Source organism: Triticum urartu, chromosome 2, assembly GCF_003073215.2.
Source record: "Triticum urartu cultivar G1812 chromosome 2, Tu2.1, whole genome shotgun sequence".
NCBI classification, from domain to species: Eukaryota; Viridiplantae; Streptophyta; class Magnoliopsida; order Poales; family Poaceae; genus Triticum; species Triticum urartu.
Genome location: NC_053023.1, coordinates 251255493 through 251280827, shown reverse-complemented (window position 1 = coordinate 251280827; position 25335 = coordinate 251255493).

The window sequence follows — 25335 nt, the reverse complement described above, 5'->3', positions numbered from 1 at the left end:
GGATTTTCTTTGCCATGAACTGTAATGTCTAGTCAGTGCTTGAACTTTAGAGGTTCTCTCCATTTATGTTTTGCGGTCTCAAAAAGTGTTGTCATCTGAGACATCTTATTATTGCTCGCTAGTTGGTTATGTCATTGATGCGAGTATATGTGAGACCAAAATATTATTGTGAATATGGTTAGTTTATAATCTTTGCTGAAAACCTGAACATGGTTAGTCGTATTTACATCCACAAGATCAAACAGAGTTTGTAAAAGTTTTCCTTTGTCACTTTTAGTTTGTCAACTGATTTGCTTGAGGACAAGCAATGGGTTAAGCTTGGGGGAGTAGATATGTCTCCATCGTATCTACTTTTCCAAACTCTTTTGCCCTTGTTTTGGACTCTAATTTGCACGATTTGAATGGAACTAACCCGGACTGACGCTATTTTTAGTAGAATTGGCATGGTGTTGTTTTTGTGCAGAAATCAAAATTCTCGGGTTGACCTAAAAATTTACGGAAATATTTTTGGAATATATAAAAATACTGGCGGAAAAATATACCAGAGGGGGCCACCCAGGAGCCACAAGATCAGGGGCGTGCCTACCCCCCTAGGACGCGTGTGCCCCCCTGGACCTCCGGCAACCCTAACTCCAGCTCCATATATACCTATTCATGGATAGAAAAATCATAGAGAAGGATTCATCGTGTCTTACGATACGAAGCCACCGCCACCTCCTGTTCTTCATAGGGAGGGATGATCTGGAGTCTGGGCTCCGAAGGATGGAATCCATACCGTCGTTGTCGGTGTCAAAACCGGCGGATCCCGGGTAGGGGGTCCCGAACTGTGCGTCTAAGGCGGATGGTAACAGGAGGCAGAGAACAGGATGTTTTACCAAGGTTCGGGCCCTCTTGATGGAGGTAAAACCCTACGTCCTGCTTGATTTATTCTTGATGATATGGGTATTGCAAGAGTTGATCTACCACGAGATCGGAGAGGCTAAACCCTAGAAGCTAGCCTATGGTGTGATTGTATGTTGTCCTACGGACTAAAACCCTCCGGTTTATATAGACACCGGAGGGGGTTAGGGTTACACAAGGTCGGTTACAAAGGAGGAGATATCCATATCCGTACTGCCTAGCTTGCCTTCCACGCCATGTAGAGTCCCATCCGGACACGAGACGAACTCTTCAATCTTGTATCTTCATAGTCGAACAGTCCGGCCAAAGGATATAGTCCGGCTGTCCGGAGACCGCCTAATCCAGGACTCCCTCAATAGCCCCTGAACCAGGCTTCAATGACGATGAGTCCGGCGCGCAGTGTTGTCTTCAGCATTGCAAGGTGAGTTCCTCCTCCGGATACACCACAAAAGAGTTCAAATAGAAGGATAGTGTCCGACCCTGCAAAATAAGTTCCACATACCACCATAGAGAGAATAATATTTCCACAAATCTAATCCGCTGACACGTTTTGGCAACATGACATCATGCCATGGCGCGGTGATTATTCGAACTGTTTCCTTTAACTAGCCCCACACATAATGCGAGGCAGTTTCTTGACACGTCTTGTCAAAGCAGAGATCGCGTCCCCCTTATTACGGGATTCTCATCAATACGGGCATGGGTAACCCAACCGCGCCGTCAATTATGGCGCTTGGAGGATAAGCGAGTTTTACCAGGCTAGTGGGGCCGCATAGTTTCGGCCGCCCTTATAAGGGGATAAGGTTTAACCTTTCTCTACCCACGCCTTCTTCCTCCTTGCTCATCCATTCTTGCGCACTCGAGCTCCAACGCCCAAGTCCACATCCTTCTCCTCAACCTTCTCCAAACATGTCCGGAGCGGGAGGCAAGTGGATGGCTTCCGCCGTCAGGGAGGGCCACATCAAAAAGCTGCACGGAGCCGGATACTTAGCCGCGAATATCGCGCATCGGCTGCCCGCTGCGGGGCAGATTGTTCCTACCCCGGAACCTCACGAGAGGGTTGTTTTCCTCCACCACTTCCTCCGCGGACAGGGGTTTCCCCTCCATCCATTCGTCCACAGTCTCATGTTCTACTACGGGCTGGACTTCCATGATCTGGCCCCGAACATCATCCTCAACATTTCGGCGTTCATCGTTGTGTGTGAGGCTTTCTTCCGCATCCGGCCCCACTTCGACCTGTGATTAAAGACTTTCAATATCAAGACGAAGGTGGTGGGAGGCTAATAAGCGGAATGTAGCGGAGCCATGGTGGGCAAGATGCCCAATGTTATATGGCTTGAAGGCTCCTTCATGGAGACCATAAAGGGGTGGCAATCGGCGTGGTTCTACATCACCGAGACACGCGACACCAACTGGGTGGCGGCCCCCGAGTTTCGATCTGGAATCCCCACGCGGCTCACCTCCTGGAAAGAGAAGGGCCTATCACGGGGTTCATCGGTGGAGCTGGACGGACTCCAGAAATGTATCCGAAATATGGCAAGCAAGAAGCTCAAGCTTGTCAACATAGTCCAGGTCATGCTCATCCGCCGGATCCTCCCATGTCAACAACGGGATTTCAACTTCTGGGAGTTCGACCCGGCCCAGCACCAGACTCTGAGCGAGCTCTTCGACACGACGTACAAGGACGTCTGGAGGGTGTTGTTCAAGGGTGTTGAGGTCCCTCCCTCTCACCGAGGACCGCGGGCTAAGCACGAAGCGCCTAGCGCATTCGGTGAGTTCTATACATCCCGTAGGATATTTATTTCCCCTAGATTAATCATGTGCGGGGTCTGAGCTCCATGCCTTTGACAGGACCCTCTGCCCGAAGACCCTTCGGACGCTCTCCTGATGGAGATGCTAACTGTGGCTCCTTACAAGGTGCCAGAGAAGACCAAGAAGGCCAAGGGAACCCGAAAGAGTTCTCTACGCCATGTGTTATCGGACTCATCGTCCAAAAACTCTGCTATCCACTCCTCCCCCGAAGACGAGGAGGAAGATGAAGATGCTCCCCCTTCAGTCGGGGGAGACAAGAAAAGGAAGGCCGCCCCGACTGGGGGGGCGAAGGGTCCAAGAAGGGGAGAACCCTCCTTCCGGACTACTCCACCACCGCCGCCGAAGGCGAAGACGAGTGGCTGCTCTGGGCCAAGCCCATGGCGAAGTCGTAAGTATTCGGATACCGGAGTAACTCATAGCATACCTTTGTCGCATTGCTTCTCCTACCGCCGAATATGATTATGCAGACCGCCCCAAGCCTGTATCGACGTATCTTTGTCGGGCGGCTTCTTGGACTCGTCGGATATGGATAGTGATCCACTTCCGACCGCCACCTCCCCTTTCCCTACAAACAATGCCGAGGTATTGTCTCAAGAGGCACCGGGTTGAGGGGAGACAATCCCGGAGGTGCCTCAAGGCGACCTTGCGGACTCCAGGAGCAGAGGGAGTAAGGCTCCCGAGGGCTCCGAGTTCGGTCCTCAGCCGAACACCGCACCGGAACCTCCAGTGGTTCCGGACTCGGGAAGGCGGCCTCCTTCCAAAAGGGGCAAGACACCTATGCCCGTTACCTCTGTCCATCCAGAGGCACGGGACAATATGCTAGGAGCACTTCGCAACGCATCCATCGACGAAGAGCACCACACTATTATGAGTGCGGTAATCCAGAAGGTTCAGTACGCCAAGAGCGGACTGACTGAAGCCTGTGCCAGCCTTCTAACAGGCTTTGTGGTAAGTATTTGAAATATAGGAAAAATATTACCGCATAGATAGTGGCCCCTGATGCTATGTTCGGTGTTCACAAAGAAAAGCCAAATAGAGGATCAAACAAGATCGCAGGAGTCTAATATAACTATGTCTATATGCTTATGCAGGCTTCGCTGCTGGCCTCTGCCGCACTGACTGTGGAGGTTGCCGCACTGAAGCAGGACCTCGAAGGTTCCAAGGAAGAGCTCGGCCTTGCCAAGAGGCAGCTCGAGGAGAACAAAGGTAAGTAGTACCTAGTCTATGGATATATATAAAAAGAATGCGATTGCAAAATGACAGGGTCATCATAAATTTGCCAGGGGCCACGACCGAGGTGGCGACCCTGAAGCAAGCGCTATCCGAGGCTGAAAACAAAGCGGCCAAGGAGCGCACCGAGCGGGAAAGGCAGGAGGCACGGGTGGGCGAGGTGCAGCAAGAGCTCCACGCTCTCGTGACGAAGCACGAGGGTTGGAGCTTGACTTGAAGACATGAGAGTCCAAGCTTGCCGCGGCCCTTGAGAGTGCAAAGAGTGCCAAGGCCGAAGCCCAAAAGGCCCTCCAGGAGATTGATGTGATGAAGAAGATAGCGGCGGGTAAGGCATTCTATATGCAAAGCAAGCATGTGAAAGTAAATTACTTGTTACTTACCCGAATCCGGAGCTCTCCAGGAGCATTCGCAGATTTGCCCCGCAACGTGTCAGATGCCACACAGTTTTACCAGGCCGAGGAGGGAAGATCAACAGAGAAGCTGTTCTGGTCTCAGTATACTGGGACCGAACACCCGATGCCTCTGAGTGACCAGCTGAAGCAACTAGTCGAGCTGCACAAGGCGGCCGAACAGGCCATGAAGGGCTTTATAGTCCGGATGTGGCCTGGCGACGCCCTTCCCAACAGCTACTTCGGCCTGGTGAGGCGGCTTGTGGATGCATGCCCACGGCTAGAAGTCATTAAGCGGTCCGTCTGCATCGAAGGCGCACGCCGGGCTCTCGCCCGTGTCAAGGTGCAATGGGCCAAGATGGACGCCGTGAAGCTGGTGAAGGAAGGGCCGCCTGCGGGCAAGGAGCATCGCCACCCCGAGATGTACTATGAGGGTGTCCTGAAGGGTGCCCGTCTCGTAGCAGACGAGTGTACGAAAGATGTAATATTAGAATAAACTTGCTCGTGTAATCATGTATTATGAAAACTTGTTCATATGCGCTATGCAATGCTTGTCTGAATTTAAATTATTACCTTATGTTTGGTTGTTTATCAAATCTGAGAGATGGCTAGTCGTCAGCTTCTGCCCCCACGCCACGAGTGCTGGGGTGTTTGGGATAAACCTGAGCACTCTTGTTCCCATTTTTGGGTCCTTCGAGCGAGGTGCTCAGCACAACGAACAAGGCAATCAGACTATAATGCGTTATCACTCTCACTTAGCCATAGAATTCTATAATTTTAAATTTCGGCGACGCCCCTAGCATTCGGAAGGCCGAATTCGGGGCGCAATACACGCCTTAAGCCGGACAGGGCCGACTCCTCGCACTAAGCGGCATAAGTTTTAGGGACTTGAAACCTCTCGAACAGCGACCAGTCTCTTGGCTTATCATGACAGTCAGTTTTAGCTTTCTCTACTGAGGTGCTTAGCCCAGCAGAACCGGGGCACAATCACAGTAGTTCTCCCAGTGCTACCTTAGCCGATATAGCGGAACGTAAGGTGCCAAAACATGGGAGCCAGGCAAACCCAACTATTGACCCAAGACATGATTCGGAGCTGATGCATATAATGCTATAAGTTCGGGGTGCCGCACTGTCGAAAGTGTTCGGACTTCTCACGCCGTATTATGGGGTATGCTTAAGCCCCTAGCATATTGGCCGTACCAGAGTGTACGGGTGCTAGATGTCATGAATGAACATATATATATAGAAAGGAAGAATGCAATCATAGTCTTAATGCTATGAATTGTTTATTCAAATAGGTGCGTTAAAGCAGAATGATACAAGTAGTGTGATAAGCAAAAAGTAGGACTGTTTGACATGTCCCTTCCAAGGGCAAGCTGAGGAATAGTATTAAAGCAAATATTTCAATCGTTATCGTAATCCACCTAGGAGTTCCTTGGTGTGACGTAGCTTTCTGCCTCCTTGGTTGCTGCATCATGTGTTTGGCAATCATGCTACCGGACAGGGTTTCTAGAGAATAAAGTCCTGAAAGAGAAAAATAACCAAGCGGGAAGCCCCTAGTATGGTTGAACCCGCGTCTTGGGGCGTGTCGTAGTCGTGCCCCCCTCCCCACCTGTGCCCATGGTATTTTTAATGCGTAATTATGTGTGCGTGGCACGGATTTCGCCGTTTGGCTGGGACCGGGGTGGGGGCCGCATTGCTATGCGAGCTTGGAATGTGCCAGGCAGTCCAATTACCGATTACTCCGGGTGCGCTTGAAGGTGTCCGGGTCCTTAATCGCCGAACTAGTGGACTGCCTTAAGAGGCTGCTTTGCGCTTCTGCTGCGAGGGCCGCAGTGTGCTCCTCCGTGCGGACAGAGCGCTCTGTGTTTCCATTGACTGTGATGACCCCCTGAGGTCCTGGCATCTTGATCTTGAGATATGCAAAATGCGGTACCGCATTGAATCTCGCAAATGCGGTTCGCCCGAGCAGTGCATGGTAGCCACTGCGGAACGGGACTATGTCCAAGATTAACTCTTTGCTTCGGAAGTTATCCGGGGATCCAAAGACCACTTCCAGTGTGACTGAGCCTGTGCAATGGGCCTCTACACCTGGTATGACACCTTTAAAGTTCGTTTTTGTGGGTTTGATACTTGAGGGGTCTATACCCATTTTGCGCACTCTGTCCTGATAAAGCAGGTTCAGGCTGCTGCCGCCGTCCATTAGGACTCGAGTGAGGTGAAATCCGTCAATGATTGGGTCTAGGACCAGTGCGGCGAATCCGCCATGACGGATACTAGTGGGGTAGTCCCTGCGATTTAAGGTGATCGGATAGGAGGACCATGGGTTGAACTTTGGGACAACTGGCTCCAACGCATATACGTCCCTGAGCGCATGCTTCCGCTCCCTCTTGGGGATGTGGGTTGCGTATATCATGTTCACCATCTGCACTTGTGGGGGGAACCTCTTCTGTCCTCCGGTGTTCGGCTACCGGGGCTCCTCCTCGTCATCGCTATGTGACCCCTTATGTTTATTTTCAGCATTTAACTCGCCGGCCTGCTTGAACACCCAACAATCCCTGTTGGTGTGGTTGGCTAGCTTGTCGGGGGTGCCGTGTATTTGGCACGAGCGATCGAGTATACGGTCCAAACTGGACAGGCCTGGTGTGCTTCTTTTGAATGGCTTTTTCCGCTGACTGGGTTTAGAGCCTTTGAATTCGGCATTGACTCCTGCATCCTCTTTATTGTTGCTGTTAATGCGGCGCTTATGTTTGTTGCGACGTGACCTGCCATTGCCATCCTTGGTTTCCGAAGTACCATGGTTCTTTGATATGTTATTGCTGCGAGCTAGCCAGCTGTCTTCTCCCACACAAAAGCGGGTCATGAGTGTCGTGAGGGCTGCCATAGATTTTGACTTTTCCTGGCCAAGGTGCTGGGCGAGCCACTCATCATGGATGTTGTGCTTAAAAGCTGCTAGGGCCTCTACATCCGGACAGTCGACGATTTGATTTTTCTTTGTTAGGAATCGTGTCCAGAATTGCCTGGCCGATTCGTCTGGCTGCTGAATTATGTGGCTCAAGTCATCGGCATCTGGTGGTCGCACATAAGTGTCCTGAAAGTTGTCGAGGAATGCGGCTTCCAGATCTTCCCAACAACCAATGGACTCTGCTGGCAAGCTGTTGAGCCAATGCCGAGCTGGTCCTTTGAGTTTGAGTGGGAGGTATGTGATGGCGTGTAGGTCATCACCGCGGGCCATGTGGATGTGCAGGAGGAAATCCTCGATCCATACCGCAGGATCTGCTGTGCCGTCATATGATTCTATATTTACGGGTTTGAAACCCTGTGGGATTTGATGATCCGTTACTTCTTCTATGAATCATAAGGGGTGTGAGGCGCCTCTGTACTGGGCTATATCGCGACGCAGCTCAAATGAGTCCTGCCCGCTGTATTCGGCCCGGCCGGACTTACTTTTACTGTATCCGGCGTGACGATTATCATCTCGCATAGTGGCGCGCCCTTGTGATCCGTAGATCGATCTTGCATGTTTTGCTTTGTCCTCCAATACGTCTCGCAGGTCTGGCGTATTTCCCCATGCCTTTTCATTCGAATGGCATCGGGGTGCGGGCTGAGCTTTTCGCTGGAATGCCTCTCTGTCGCGGACACAATGTGGCCGATCAGCCGCGTCATACACCGGGGATGTAGGTTTCGGTGCTTCCTCCTCTAGTGGGGGTAGCAACCTGCACTTTGGGTAACTCTTGGAGGGGCGTTCAAGTTTATATTCCTCAGCCGCTAAGACTTCAGTCCATCTGTCAGCTAGCAAATCTTGATCATCTTGAAGCTGCTGCTGCTTTTTCTTAAGGCTATTTGCCGTGGCTATAAGCCGGTGCTTGAAGCGCTCTCGTTCGATGGGATCCTCTGGCACGACGAATTCGTCATCGTCGAGGCTTGGCTCGTCTTCGAAGGGAGGCATGTAATTATCATCCTCCTCCTCTCCATCTGCCGCTCTCTCAGGAGGGCTGGCTCCACCATCCTCCTGCTCTAAATCTTGCTGGAGGGGATTGTTGTTGTCTTCGGCACTGTCCGGAGTGCTATTATCTCCGGTGCCGGTATCACCACTTTTGCCTTGGCGGGACTTAGAGCGGCACCGCTGACGCCGGTGCTTGGTGCTGTTTGGAGGGGTCATCCTCCGTTGTCTCGTCGCCATTGCCTTCTTTGGGTGTGTCCACCATGTATATATCGTATGATGAGGTGGCTGTCCAGTGCCCTGTGGGCAGTGGTTCCTCTTCGTCTCCCGCATCGTCATCCATACTGTCGATTTTTCGGAGTCGAAGTCGAGCATGTCGGTTAAGTCGTCGACAGTGGCTACTAAGTGGGTGCTTGGTGGGCGGCGAATTTCTTCGTCATCTGCATCCCAATCCTGTCGGACATAGTTCGGCCAGGATCCTCTTGACAAGGAGAGAGACCTTAATGAGTTCAGTATGTCGCCGAAGGGCGAGTGCTGAAAAATATCCGTGGAGGTAAACTCCATGATCGGCGCCCAATTGGATTCGATAGGAACGGGCGCAGGCGGTTCGGAGTCCATGGACGGAGAAGGGTCCGACAATTTGGCAACACGGCCCTCATGAAGGGTAAGGTCGATATTCGGCTCGATTGCCGCTGAGGATACGGCCTCCATGGCGGGGTCTATCCACCTGCCCATGGATGGCGCAACTGGCTCCGAATTGAGGGTCGGAGTGGCTGCCCGTGCGATTTCTCAAACACTGTCCGATGGTAGAGCTAAATCGTACTAATCGTGACCGCGTGGCGCACAAGGCAGGGGCTCGAATCCGTCGAAGATCAAGTCTCCGTGGATATCGGCCGTGTAGTTTAAGCTTCCAAACTTGACCTGGTGGCCAGGGGCGTAACTTTTGATCTGCTCCAGATAGCCAAGCGAGTTGGCCCGCAGTGCGAAGCCGCCGAACACAAAGATCTGTCCGGGTAGAAAAGTCTCACCTTGGACTGCCTCTCTATCGATGATCGTAGGAGCCATCAAGCCTGACGGCGACGACACAGAGGAACTCTCAATGAAAGCACCAATGTCGGTGTCAAAACCGGCGGATCTCAGGTAGGGGGTCACGAACTGTGCGTCTAAGGCGGATGGTAACAGGAGGCAGGGAACACGATATTTTACCCTGGTTCGGGCCCTCTTGATGGAGGTAAAACCCTACGTCCTGCTTGATTTAGTCTTCATGATATGGGTATTACAAGAGGTGATCTACCACGATATCAGAGAGGCTAAACCCTAGAAGCTAGACTATGGTGAGATTCTATGTTGTCCTACGGACTAAAACCCTCCAGTTTATATAGACACCGGAGGGGGTTAGGGTTACACAAGGTCGGTTACAAAGGAGGAGATATCCATATCCGTACTGCCTAGCTTGCCTTCCATGCCAAGTAGAGTCCCATCCGGACACGAGACGAAGTCTTCAATCATGTATCTTCATAGTCCAATAGTCCGGCCAAAGGATATAGTCCGGCTGTCCGGAGACCCCCTAATCCAGGACTCCCTTAGTCGTCATCATCAACCTTCCTTTGCTGCCAATTCCACGACGCTCACCACCGGTAGTGAGTAATTTCTTCGTAGGCTTGCTGGACGGTGATGGGTTGGATGAGATTTATCATGTAATCGAGTTAGTTTTGTTAGGGCTGGATCCCTAGTATCTAGTATGTTCTAGATTGATGTTGCTATGACTTTGCTATGATTAATGCTTGTCACTAGGGCCCGAGTGCCATGATTTTAGATATGAACCTATTATGTTTTTATGAATACATTTGTGTTCTTGATCCTATCTTGCAAGTTATACGCACCTATTACGAGTTATGATGCACATATCCCAAGGTGACAATAATTGGGATTCCTTCTCGTGATTACTGTAGTTTGAGGAGTTCATGTATTCACTAAGTGCTAATACTTTGTTCCGATTCTCTATTAAAAGGAGGCCTTAATATCCGTTAGTTTCCTTATGGACTCCGCTGCCACCGAAGGGTAGGACAAAAGATGCCATGCATGTTCTTTTCCATAAGCATGTATGACTATATGCGGAATACATGCCTACATTACATTGATGGATTGGAGCTAGTTCTATGTCGCTCTAGGTTATAACTACTACATGATGAATATTATCGAACAAAATTATCCATCGATGATCCAATGCCTACACGCTTTTCATATATTGATCTTTTCTCTACCCGATTATTGCATCCTCTACGACCACAACCTCTACTACTTAAGCATAGCTATAAGTAGCATAATCAATTATCAACCCAAAAGTCATGATCATATGCCAACATAAGTATGTCAACATTAAAGAAAAACATTAACTTAAGCATAATGCAATGCATGGCCCAACCCATCCTATTGTGCACCAGTGTGTCAGTTTTATTGTTGTTCATCCTATAGTAAAAAAATTAATCAATCCTAAATTCGTAAGTAAGTTATGTTGGTATGCTATATAGATACACTAGGACCTAAAGCCCACTTTGATACCAACAGTAACACCCCAAGCCGACAAGGCGCTTGGAATATTACCGCATAAGACCTTGGAAAAGAAAACATGCCCTCAAAGGAAATTTCGACCAAGCTTTTTGTGTTTCTAAGGACATCCATGACATGCAGATCATATGATTATGTATGACAAGAAACCAAACACAAGTGCTACAATACTAACATTAACCCAGTGCCACTTCGAAACTCTAGGCGATCATGTAAGTCTTAGTGGAAATTAGTTAAGCCATACAGACCAAAAGCTTAACTCTCAAATTCCAAGACAATCCACCACGTGAAGTAAGGTATAAGCCATACAAGCTCTCAAAACACGATGCTAGAAGGTAACATATGAGATATTCGTGTAGTGAACATGGTGATACAGCTACCCCACTAATGCGTCTCCGTCGTATCTACTTTTCCAAACACTTTTGCCCTTGTTTTGGACTCTAACTTGCATGATTTGAATGGAACTAACCCGGACTGACGCTGTTTTCAGCAGAATTACCATGGTGTTATTTATGTGCAGGAGCAGATGTTCTCGGAATGACCTAAAACTTCACGGAGCCACTTTTCAGAAAATAAGAAAAATACATGCCACAGATGAAGGCCAGGGGGCCACCATCTTGCCACGAGGGTGGGGGCGCGCCTGCCCCCCTAGGGCGCGCCCCCTACCTTGTGGGCCCCCTGTTGCCTCTCCGAATCCAACTCCACCACCGCTTTCCTCCATGACCAATGCGATCAGTATCTCTTGCTCACAAATACCTTTGTGCAAAACTTTCATTTTCATTCTAGGAACTCACCACCTACGGTGGAATTTCATTTATATGATGAGCATAAGGAGATGTCACTTTATGATTTCTGTCAGATTTGTTTAGTCCCTTTTGAGGGCAATATAGAAGAACCGCATCGTGATGATGTGGAGGGATTTATTGACACTATCACTGTAGGGGAAACAAGGAAGGTTTCCGATGCACGAACCACTAGCATACAGTTTCCCGTTTTACGTTATTTCACATTATTTGCTAGTCGTTGCTTAAATGGTCGCGAAAACTATGGAAACCTGAGTATACCTGATATTATTATTTTGCACCACCGTTTATATGGTGATAACTCTTTTAGTATGGGTGGCATTATTGCCAAACGGTTAAGTCTGAACCGCACCAAGGGCCCCATCTTTGGAGGTATCTACGCTACACGCCTAACTACACATTTTAACATACCTATTAGGCATTATGAGAAGGAAGAAAAAGTGCTGCCTCGTGTTTATCTAGATTATAAAAGTATGGTGGCACATGATTTTATTATTAAGAATAGGGCAGGAGAGCTTAAATATCAATTCTTCATTAATAAACATCATCCTGAGACTATTACCTTGCCTGCTCCTTCTTTGTTTGATTTGACTGTAGGCACGTACCTTGTTCCGTTGATGTGGCGACCCGACCCGAATGGATCAAGTCTACTGTGCTCCCGTGTCATCCCTGGATCAGTAATGCTGACACCACACAGTACATCGAAGGATTTATAGCAGAGTGGCAATCACACACTTATTACATCGTTGTCTCAAAGAGAACTTGTTACAATAAATATGGCTTAAGGCCATCTAATAATGATAACAGCGGAAGACTCAGAAGATAAATGGGTCCATCAACTCCAACGGTATCACTGAGTATAGGACCACGACCTAAAAGCACCTTACTCGTCGTCTGAAAAGTCTGCAACATGAGAAGTTGCAGCCCGAAAACGGGTCAGCACATGGAATATGCTGGCAAGGTAACACATAGAGAGTAATGCAATGAAACAGCTATATTATATGCATATATGGCTGGTGGAAAGCTCTATGGTTACAGTTTTGCGTAAAGCCAGTTTTTCCCTACTGCAAAGGAATAAATTTATTTAACTATCGTGGTGGTTGTTAAACATCGAGAATGATTGACAGCATTCCGATCCCAATTAAGTGAACAATTAAAACCCAACAACATTAATTAGATGTAACATGATGAGATTCACATGATATTCAAGTACTAGATACTCAAGTTGTGCATAACCGGGACACGGCTAATCATGATTAGTTTGTACACTCTGTAGAGGTTTGCGCACTTTTCCCCACAAGACTCGATCGCCTCCGTTTGGTTTCTCGCACTACACGGTGTTTGAGAAACCGATGACCGAGACATAGTTTTTCAGAAGCGCTAGCACCTTACGTGTGGGTAGACCGGTACACCTACTTTCCCCTACATCTGCTAGTCTACCCGTAAGAGTTCGCACGACTTAGTCCACTATGCCAGAGCCCATAATGGCTTGTGGCTGCACACGGAAGTTTCTAGCATGAAAGATCTTATGATCCCTTTGAGCCTGGGTGGCGGTCCAAAAAAACAGGCAAGTCCTGATAGACATCAGGTGCCTCAATCCACCCAGATGTGTATTTAAGTTGCCACCTTAAGTAAACCATTAAATTATCAATCTCACATCTGTCATGGATAACACTCACCCAATCCACGTCTACTAGCATAGCATGGCATAATAAGCAAACGTAGAAGTAACTCCCAAAGGTTTCATAATAATACAGGTGATAGGTACTACCTCATCTACTTCCCATCCCACATTTTAATTAGATCCTAATCATGCAATGTGAGAGGATTGATCTAATGCAATAAAACATGGGTTGTAGAAAAGGTATGATCAAAGTGTTCTTGCCTTGCTGATGATCCGCGAGATCTAGGGTTTCGACGTAACAAGCGGCGCAATCCGGGTGATCTATCGCAGACAAACAACAAGCACACAATAAGTACTCATCTAATGCACAGGTAAAACTCGAACAAGAGAACGAACCAGAAAGTTCAACTTAAGAACTCCGGTTGCAAAGAAAGAACGAACCGAACAAAGAAACGGAAAAAAAACGGCGGAAAAAAACAACTCGGTTCTAGCAAGTTGAAACTAGGTCAAATTTTACTGTAGCAAAGGCTTGTTCAAGTTGATTAGACGGAACGGTGGTTTCGAGACAAAACTCCAGGCGCTTGAATCACCTGATTCCGATAAATGAGCGGGAAGAAAAACTAGAACGAAGATCGGATCTGAGATCGCGATCGCGGAATAAATCCGGCGAAAAGAAAGAGACGAACGGTTAAACGAACGGGCGTTCGTTAACCGAGAAAAATCGGTGATCACGTTCGTTGAGACGAACGGTCCGAAAGAAGAACGAAAACCGATCTAGGGTTTCAGAAAAGAAAACAGAAACAAAGAACGAAAGAAAACCGGAACGGTTAAGAAAGAACCGGAATGGTTTAGAAGAAAAACTGAACCGAGGGGAGAAAAAGAGACGCGGCGCGGGACAACCTCGGCGAGGCTCCGGCGAACGGCGGCTATAGGGCGGCGGCTATAGGGCGGCGGCGGCGGGTGAGGGGCGCGGGGTGGGGCGCGGCTAAGGAGGAGAGGGGCTTGGGATTGATGTGAGGAGAGGGGTGGCGGTTTGGGGTGTATTTATATAGGTGGGGGGGATTACTTGGGGTAGGGGGCAAGCAAAAGAGGGAAAACAAAACAAGGAAAGGGGGGGGCTAACCGGCCTAGAGTCCCGCTGGGACTCGGCCTGGGGCGGCGGCTGCCTGCACCTGGCGCCTGGCGCGCGCGCGGCTGGGGCTGGGGCCTGGCCTGCCGGCCTGCTGGCTGGGCCTTGGCCCAAGGCGCTGCGAAGATTTTTTTTTTCGGTTTCGTGCGCAGAAAAACAAAAAGAAAACTATCTAAATGAACTCCGAAAAATCTAAAGTAAATTTTCTCCGACTCCTAAAAATGAGTCGAACAAAATGAACTTTTCTCCGGCTTAGAATGCAATTTTTGAAAACACGCATTTTTCCCTATCCAAATAAAAGCAAACAAACACCGAAAACCAAAATTTGATTTATTCATTAGATCTTCATTTTTTCCTAAATTTGGGAAAGTCATATTATTCCCTCTCTTATATTTTTGATATTGGAAAAATAATTGAAGATGAAATAAATAAATCAAATGGTCCTCTTTTCAAAATTTGAGAAAACTCTCAAATATGAAAATAACGAAATCTCCAACTCTCTCCGAGGGTCCTTGAGTTGCGTGAAATTTCTAGGATCGACCAAAATGCATGAAAATATGATATGCATGATGATCTAGTGTATAACATTCCAAATTGCAAACTTTGGGATGTTACAAACCTACCCCCCTTACGATGAATCTCGCCCTCGAGATTCGGGTTGGCTAGAAAATAGGTGAGGGTGGTCCTTGAGCAAATCTTCTTCTCTTTCCCAGGTGGATTCATCCTCTGAGTGGTGGTTCCACGGAACTTTGCAAAACTTGATAACCTTGCTGCGGGTAACTCTGCTGGCATAATCGAGAATCTTAAATGGCTTCTCCTCATATGTTAAGTCATCCTTCAACTGAATCGCTTCGAGTGGCACGGTATCTCTTAGCGGTACCTCCGCCATCTCGGCATGACATTTCTTCAGCTGAGAAACATGGAATACATCATGATCTCCTGACAGTCCCTCTGGTAATTCCAACTTATAGGCAACTTCTCCCATACGTTGCAAGATCTTATACGGTCCAACGAAACGCGGTGCTAATTTTCCCTTAACTCCAAAGCGCTTAACTCCTCGAAGTGGGGATACTCGGAGGTAAACTCTGTCTCCGGTTTTGTTGACTGTATCCTTGCGTTTAGAATCTGCGTAGCTCTTCTGCCTGGACTGGGCTACCTTGAGCCTATCGCGAATCAACTTAACTTTCCGTTCAGACTCCTTAATCAAATCTGGTCCAAAGAATTAACGGTCTCCAACTTCGTCCCATGACAACGGTGTCCTGCACCTCCTTCCGTATAAAGCTTCGAAAGGTGCCATCTTCAAACTGATTTGGTAACTGTTGTTATAAGAAAACTCCGCATATCTTCCAAAATCTGATTGACTCTCTCGGTCTGTCCATCCGTCTGTGGGTGAAAAGCTGTGCTGAACTCTAGTCTGGTTCCCAAAGTTTCATGCAACTGATTCCAAAACTTTGAGGTAAATTGGGTTCCTCTATCTAATACGATACTCCTCGGAACTCCATGCAAACAAATGATCCTAGTCATGTATATCTTTGCCAACTTAGCACTGGTGTAAGTGGTCTTAACTGGAATGAAATGTGCTACCTTCGTCAAACGATCAACTACTACCCATATCGAGTCATAGCCTGCTTTTGTCCTGGGTAGTCCTGTGATAAAATCCATGCCTATCTTATCCCACTTCCACTCGGGTATCGGCAATGGTTGTAACAACCTTGCTGGCTTCTGATGCTCTGCCTTTACTCTCTGGCATACATCACAAACTGCTACATATGCTGCAATATCCTTCTTCATTCTGGTCCACTAGAATGTTTCCTTCAAATCCAAATACATCTTGGGTATTCCCTGGGTGAATCGAATATGGTGAATCATGTGCCTCTTGCAAAATCAACTTCCTGATCTCCGGGTCATTTGGCACATAAACACGGTCTTCAAACCATAGGGTGTCGTGCTCATCCTCACGAAATCCCTTTGCTTTTCCTTCGCTCAATTTATCTATTATAGCAGTAATCTCCTTGTCAGATTTCTGAGCTTCTCTGATCTTATCCATCAATGTTGACTGAATCTCCAATGCTGCTACATAGCCTCTCGGAACTATTTCCAAACATAGCCCACGAAGGTTTTCTGCTAACTCCTTTGGTACTTCTCCCGCCACTAGGGTGTTGACATGGCTCTTACGGCTCAATACGTCAGCTACTACATTAGCTTTTCCGGGATGGTAATGCAATCTCATATCATAATCCTTGATGAGCTCCAACCATCTCCTCTGTCTGAGGTTCAACTCCTTCTGCGTGAAAATGTACTTCAAACTCTTGTGATCCGTGTACACCTCACAATGATTTCCAATGAGGAAATGTCTCAACGTTTTCAATGCATGCACTACGGCTGCTAACTCCAAATCATGCATGGCATAATTCAACTCATGAGGCTTCAGTTGCCGTGAAGCATATGAAACAACTCTTCCTTCCTGCATCAGCACCGCTCCAAGTCCTCGACGTGAAGCGTTGCAATACACCTCATAATCCTTGGTCTGATCTGGCAAAATCAATACTGGTGAGGTAACCAAGCGTTTCTTCAATTCCTGGAAACTAGCCTCACATTCCTCAGTCCAATTGAACTTAGTATCCTTCTTCAACAATTCAGTCATAGGCTTTGCAATCTTTGAGAAATTTTTAGTAAACCTCCGGTAGTATCCTGCGAGTCCAAGAAAACTCCGGATCTCTCCAACTGTTGTTGGTGCTTCCCATTCGGTTACGGTCTCAACCTTAGTGGGGTCGACTGCTATACCTTCTCCGGATATAACGTGTCCGAGGAATCCAACCTCCTTCAACCAAAACTCACATTTGCTGAATTTGGCGTATAACTGATGTTCCCTTAGTTTCTCCAAAACCAAACGCAAATGTTCCTTATGCTCCTCTTCATTCTTTGAATAAACCAGGATGTCATCAATGAACACTATGACGAACTTATCCAAAAACTCCATAAACACTTTGTTCATCAGGTTCATAAAATAGGCAGGTGCGTTAGTCAATCCAAATGACATAACGGTATACTCATACAGTCCATATCTTGTGGTGAATGCTGTCTTAGGTATGTCCTGCTCTCGAATCTTCAATTGATGGTACCCTGATCGCAAATCGATCTTGGAAAACACTTTAGCTCCTTGCAACCGATCAAACAGATCATTAATCATTGGCAGTGGGTACTTATTCTTGATGGTTACTTCATTCAATCCCCGATAATCTACAACCATCCTTAATGATCCATCCTTCTTTTCCACTAGAAGTACGGGTGATCCCCAAGGCGAAGAACTTGGGTGAATGTAACCTTTATCCAATAACTCCTTAATATGATTCTTAATTTCCACCAAATCTTTTGCTGGCATCCGGTACGGTCGCTTCGATATTGGGCCTGTACCTGGCAATAACTCAATCAAAAACTCAATGTCTCTATCCGGTGGCATGCCTGGTAATTCCTCAGGAAATACATCAGGAAAATCCTTTACCACTGGTACTTCTTCTTGCACAACTCCTGTTAGGCAATTCACTTGTGTCCTTTTTGGTACATGCCGAGATACATACTTGATCCTTCTCCCTTCTGGTGTGGTAAGCAAAATTGACTTACTAGCACACTCAATATTCCCTTTATACTTTGATAACCAATCCATGCCTAATATAACATCCAGTCCTTGAGATTCCAATACTATTAGGTCTGAGGGAAACACATAGTTACCAATCCTTAATGGTAACCGATCACACCATCGTCTAGCCATAAACTCCGCTCCTGGTGAGCTTACTAACATGGGTGACCTAAGGGCTTGGGTTGGCAGGTTATATTTATCCACAAATCCCCTTGATATGTATGAATGCGATGCACCAGTATCGAAAAGAACGAGTGCGGTAAAAGACTTAACCAAAAACTTACCGATTACTGCATCGGGCTGATCTTCAACCTCCTCCACATTAACGTGGTTCACCTGTCCCCTGTTGAAAGGGTTTGGCTTCTTCCCAGAGCTTCCATTGCCATTTCCATTCTGGCCTTCAGGACACTCATTGGCATAATGTCCGGTCTTGGAACACTTGAAACAAGTGACTTGACTCAGATCTCTCTTGGTTGGGGTCGATGGGGTGGTCCGGTTCTGGCCGTTGCTTCCTCCATTCCCATTACCATTCTTGTGGCCATTATGGTTGTGCGAGCTACCTCCTCCATGGGTGTGCTGAAACTGAAATCCCGGTTTAGAGGTAAAACACGGCTTCTGCTGGGTTCCAGAGTTATACTTCCCCTGTCCATACTTCCTCTTACGGTTTTCAATCCGCTGTTGCTTCCCTTCAATCATGATGGCACGATCTACCAACTCCTGGTAGTTGTTGAAACTCGCTACCATCAACTTCATGCTTAGTTCATCATTCAGTCCTTCCAGAAACTTCTCCTGCTTAGCTGCATCCGTAGCAACGTCATCTGGGGCATAACGTGCTAACTTGCTGAAATCGTCAACGTACTGGCCAACTGTCCTTCCTCCTTGGCGTAAGTTGCGAAACTCACGCTTCTTCATGGCCATAGCTCCTGCTGAAACATGGGCAGTGCGGAAAGCTTGCTGAAACTGATCCCATGTGACAGTGTCAACTGGGTAAGTGGTTGTGAAATGCTCCCACCATGCTGCCGCGGGTCCGTCAAGCTGATGTGCGGCAAACTTCACTTTCTCACCATCCGTGCATCCTGCAGTGGTCAACTCCCATCCTATCTTGCGGAGCCAATCGTCTGCTACTATTGGCTCCGTGCTACTGGAAAACACCGGCGGATTCAGCCTAAGGAAACGGGCTAAGTGGTCAACAGGTGGTGGTGGTGGGTTGTTGTTGTTGTTCTGCTGGTTCTGGACTAACATCTGCATCAATTGATTCTGTTGCTGGAACAATTGAGTGAGCTCCGGTGGAAATCCATTGTCACATCTCGGAGGCATCTGAGGGTTTAGAAAAGACGAGAATTAAGAATAGAGTGAGGTCTAAAGGGAAAACACTACCCCAATGCACATGAGCAAATGCACACAAAAATCACTTCATTCAATCAAACAAGGGCTTACAATCGGTCTAAAACTATCGCAAAAGTGCTCGACTATAATGTTTACAGGGGGAAATGCTACTACTATCTGGTGGTCATCTAGAAATTTGAACCGGTGGAAGACTCCATGATATCTGCTCCAGCTTCGTCTTCAAAGTCGGGTTCACTTGGATCCGTATCGGTGTCGTCGATGATGATGTAGTTGTCCGGACATGCGACGTACTCGTCTTCCTCCTTGGATGCTAACTTCCTCTTGAGTTCTTCAATCTCCTGCTTAAGATCGCCATTGTGTCTCGCTAGAGCTACGATCTCGTCCATGTAGTCCTTGCGTGTAGACTTCAGTTCTCCTTCTAGCTCAATGATCCTTGCCTTTGCATTCTTCAACTCTATCATATCATTGCACATCTGGTTCTCATGGTGTCGAATGTGCTGGTTTAACTCCTGGATGAATGATGCAATGGATCTATCCTTCTTGGTGCTGACTAACTCCCATTGTTCATTTTGGTGTCCGCAAATCTGGTAGATAGTGTCCTTGAGGTCTTCTTGGTAAACTTCTCCATTGCGTCCTATGGTGATATGAGCTGCCATGCTCTTTCCCGAACTCTAGGTTGGTGCATTGAAAACACTATCTATAGGTTTTGTGATTGGCGTGAATGTCCTTCCCGGAACATTAGCTTGAATCTTCCAGCGCTCCTCTTCAGGTAGAGTGGCGTTAAGGTTCCCGTGAAGCTTGGTAATCCGATATTCGGGTACTTGGTGACTTCCTTCAGGTGAAATCCAAAAGGTGTGCATTCATCCAGTTGAGCGTACTTAATCTTCGCGTGCGTCATCCTAAAAGAGTAGAAAAGATGAGGAGTTAGAAAATGAGAAGAGAATGGTGATCTATGGCTTTAACTTAGTGGTCGTGTCCTACAGTCAGCGTGTGCTCTAATACCATCTCTGTGGTGACCCGAACCGAATGGATCAAGTCTACTGTGCTCCGGTGTCATCCCTGGATCAGTAATGCTAACACCACACAGTACATCGAAGGATTTATAGCAGAGTGGCAATCACACACTTATTACATCGTTGTCTCAAAGAGAACTTGTTACAATAAATATGGCTTAAGACCATCTAATAATGATAACAGCGGAAGACTCGGAAGATAAATGGGTCCATCAACTCCAACAGCATCACTGAGTATAGAACCACAACCTAAAAGCACCTTAATTGTCGTCTGAAAAGTCTGCAACATGAGAAGTTGCAGCCCGAAAATGGGTCAGCACATGGAATATGCTGGCAAGGTAACACATAGAGAGTAATGGAATGAAACAGCTATACTATATGCATATATGGCTGGTGGAAAGCTCTATGGTTACAGTTTTGCGTAAAGCCAGTTTTTCCCTACTGCAAAGGAATAAATTTATTTAACTATCATGGCGGTTGTTAAACATCGAGAATGGTTGACAGCATTCCGATCCCAATTAAGTGAACAATTAAAACCCAACAACATTAATTAGAAGTAACGTGATGAGATTCACATGATATTCAAGTACTAGATACTCAAGTTGTCCATAACCGGGGACACGGCTAATCATGATTAGTTTGTACACTCTGGAGAGGTTTGCGCACTTTTCCCCACAAGACTCGATCGCCTCCGTTTGGTTTCTCGCACTACACGGTGTTTGAGAAACCGATGACCGAGACATAGTTTTTCAGAAGCGCTAGCACCTTACGTGTGGGTAGACCGGTACACCTACTTTCCCCTACATCTGCTAGTCTACCCGTAAGAGTTCGCACGACTTAGTCCACTATGCCAGAGCCCATAATGGCTTGTGACTGCACACGGAAGTTTCTAGCATGAACGATCTTATGATCCCTTTGAGCCTGGGTGGCAGTCCAAAAAAAACAGGCAAGTCCTGATAGACATCAGGTGCCTCAATCCACCCAGATGTGTATTTAAGTTGCCACCTTAAGTAAACCATTAAATTATCAATCCACATCTGTCATGGATAACACTCACCCAATCCACGTCTCCTAGCATAGCATGGCATAATAAGCAAACGTAGAAGTAACTCCCAAAGGTTTCATAATAATACAGGTGATAGGTACTACCTCATCTACTTCCCATCCCACAGTTTAATTAGATCCTAATCATGCAATGTGAGAGGATTGATCTAATGCAATAAAACATGGGTTGTAGAAAAGGTATGATCAAAGTGTTACTTGCCTTGCTGATGATCCGCGAGATCTAGGGTTTCGAAGTAACAAGCGGCGCAATCCGGGTGATCTATCGCAGACAAACAACAAGCACACAATAAGTACTCATCTAATGCACAGGTAAAACTCGAACAAGAGAACGAACCAGAAAGTTCAACTTAAGAACTCCGGTTGCAAAGAAAGAACGAACGAACAAGGAAACGGAAAACAAATGGCGGAAGAAAACAACTCGGTTCTAGCAAGTTGAAACTAGGTCAAATTTTACTGTAGCAAAGGCTTGTTCAAGTTGATTAGACGGAACGGCGGTTTCGAGACGAAACTCCAGGCGCTTGAATCACCTGATTCCGATAAACGAGCGGGAAGAAAAACTAGAACGAAGATCGGATCTGAGATCACGATCGCGGAATAAATCCGGCGATAAGAAAGAGACGAACGGTTAAACGAATGGGCGTTCGTTAATCGAGAAAAATCGGTGATCACGTTCGTTGAGACGAACGGTCCGAAAGAAGAACAAAAACCAATCTAGGGTTTCGGAAAAGAAAACCGAAACAAGGAACGAAAGAAAACCAGAACGGTTAAGAAAGAACCGGAACAGTTTAGAAGAAAAACTGAACCGAGGGGAGAAAAAGAGACGCGGCGCGGGACAACCTCGGCGAGGCTCCGGCGAACGGCGGCGACGGCGGCTATAGGGCGGCGGGGGCGGCTATAGGGCGGCGGCGGCGGGTGAGGGGCGCGGGGTGGGGCGCGGCTAAGGAGGAGAGGGGCTTGGGATTGATGTGAGGAGAGGGGGGGAGTTTGGGGTGTATTTATATAGGTAGGGGGGATTACTTGCGGTAGGGGGCAAGCAAAAGAGGGAAAACAAAACAAGGAAAGGGGGGGCTAACCGGCCTAGAGTCCCGTTGGGACTCGGCCTGGGGCGGCGGCTGCCTGCGCCTGGTGCCTGGCGCGCGCGCGGCTGTGGCTGGGGCCTGGCCGGCCGGCCTGCTGGCTGGGCCATGGCCCAAGGCGCTGCGAAGATTTTTTTTTCCGGTTTCGCGCGCAGAAAAACAAAAAGAAAACTATCTAAACGAACTCCAAAAAATCTAAAGTAAATTTTCTCCGACTCCTAAAAATGAGTCGAACAAAATGAACTTTTCTCCGGGCCTAAAATGCAATTTTTGAAAACACGCATTTTCCCTATCCAAATAAAAGCAAACAAACACCGAAAACCAAAATTTGATTTATTCATTAGATCTTCATTTTTTCCTAAATTTGGGAAAGTCATATTATTCCCTCTCTTATATTTTTGATATTGGAAAAATAATTGAAGATGAAATAAATAAATCAAATGATCCTCTTTTCAAAATTTGAGAAAACTCTCAAATATGAAAATAACGAAATCTCCAACTCTCTCCGAGGGTCCTTGAGTTGCGTGAAATTTCTAGGATCGACCAAAATGCATGAAAATATGATATGCATGATGATCTAGTGTATAACATTCCAAATTGCAAAATTTGGGATGTTACAGTTGACGGCTATTCACACCTACCGAAACCCTGCACCAGCCGAGGAGCCAGATCCGGAACCACAATTTGATCCTCCACGACAGTCTAACTATCAGTGGGATCCGGAGATGATTGCCAGCTAGTGGCAATCGGAGCCTTCTTCTTCCTCATCACAGTACGACCCCAACAACTACTATTATGGATATCAGCCCGGCCAGCCGTGGCCATAAACCAACTTAGGCCAAAAGCCTAAGCTTGGGGGAGTATGTATTTGTCACCGACATTACATTTACGTTCACACACACTCATTGCTAGATGTCGGTGCTCATACTTTTTCATTGTATCATCCATGCTAGTTTATTTCCTTTTATGCTTTCTTCTTGCGTGTTTGATAAACCTTAAGAAAAACCAAAAAAAATTAGTAGTAGTTTACTTTTGTTGCTGTAGTAATAATTAAAAAGAAAACCCAAAAATATTTCCCATTCTTCTTTTGCTTGTTGGGAGTTTTCCCGTGTAAATAGTTTTATTTCTCTTCTTTTCTTTGGGGTCAGTAGGAGAAGACCATGATTAAATTGTTGAAGTGGCTCTTATATGCTTTATTGTTGATTTAACCAAGAGCCCATATTTCTTTGTCTTCTACTGTTTATTCAATGCTCGCAGATTCCGGCGTAGTCCAATGCACGTGCACTCTTATTATTATTCACATCGTTCGGTCGTGCAAGTGAAAGGCAATTATGATGATATATGATGGACTGACTGAGATGAGAAAAACTGGTATGAACTCGACCTCTTTTGTTTTTGTAAATATGATGAGTTCATCATTCTTGATTCAGCTTGTTATGAATAAACATGTTTGCAATGAAAATTAGAGATCATAGTTGCTTGTGCCCTGCTTGATTAGCTATGAGTTATAATGGTTTACCTTGTGTGCCAACATGCTATTGAGATGGTTATGATGTGGTATGATAGGGTGGTATCCTCCTTTGAATGATTTAAGTGACTTGACTTGGCACATGTTCACGCATATAGTTGAAACAAATCAACATAGCCTTCACGATATTTATGTTCATGGTGGATTATATCCTACTCATGCTTGCATCCAATGTTTATTAATTTTAATGCATGTACATGGTTGTTGTCGCTCTCTGGTTGGTCGCTTCCCAGTCTTTTGCTAGCCTTCACCTGTACTAAGAGGGAATACTGCTTGTGCATGCAATCCCTTAAACCCCAAAGTTATTCCAGATGAGTCCACTATACCTTCCTATATGCGGTATCTACCTTCCGTTCCAAGTAAATTTGTATGTGCCAAACTCTAAACCTTCAAATAATCATCCTGTTTTGTATGCTCGAATAGCTCATGTATCAACTAGGGCTGCCTGTATCTTCCATGCTAGGCGGGTTATTCTCAAGAGGAGTGGACTCTGCTCCTCACTCACGAGAAAATGGCTGGTCACCGGGATGCCCAGTCCCATGCTTTATGCAAACTAAATCAAAATAATTGCAAAACAAAACTCCCCCTTGAACTGTTGTTAGTTGGAGGCACTCGTTGTTTCGAGCAAGCCATGGATTGATGTTTATTGGTGGAGGGGGAGTATAAACTTTACCATTCTGTTTGGGAACCGCCTATAATGTTGTAGCATGGAAGATATTGCCATCTCTTGGTTGTTGTGTTGACAATGAAAGTATACCGCTCAAAATATTATTCACCTCTATTTCAAAACTGAGCTCTGGCACCTCTACAAATCCCTGCTTCCCTCTGCGAAGGGCCTATCTATTTACTTTTATGTTGAGTCACCACCCTCTTATTAAAAGCACTAGCTGGAGAGCGCAGCTATCATTTGCATTCATCACTGTTAATTTATATTGGGTGTGACTATGATTGGATCTCTTTTACCATGAATTACAATGTCTAGTCAGTCCTTGACCTTTAAAGGTGCGCTGCATTTATGCTTTGCGGTCTCAGAAAGGGCTAGCGAGATACCATCTTGTTATATCATATTATGATTGTTTTGAGAAAGTGTTCTCATCCGAGATTTATTGTTATGGCTTGCTAGTTGATTATGCTATTGATATGGGTAATCATGAGACCTGAGAATTATTGCAAATGTGGTTAGTTATAATCTTTGCTGAAAACTTGAGTGCCAGCTTGACATATTTATAACAACAAGAGCAAACAGAGCTCGTAAAAGTTTTTCTTTATTT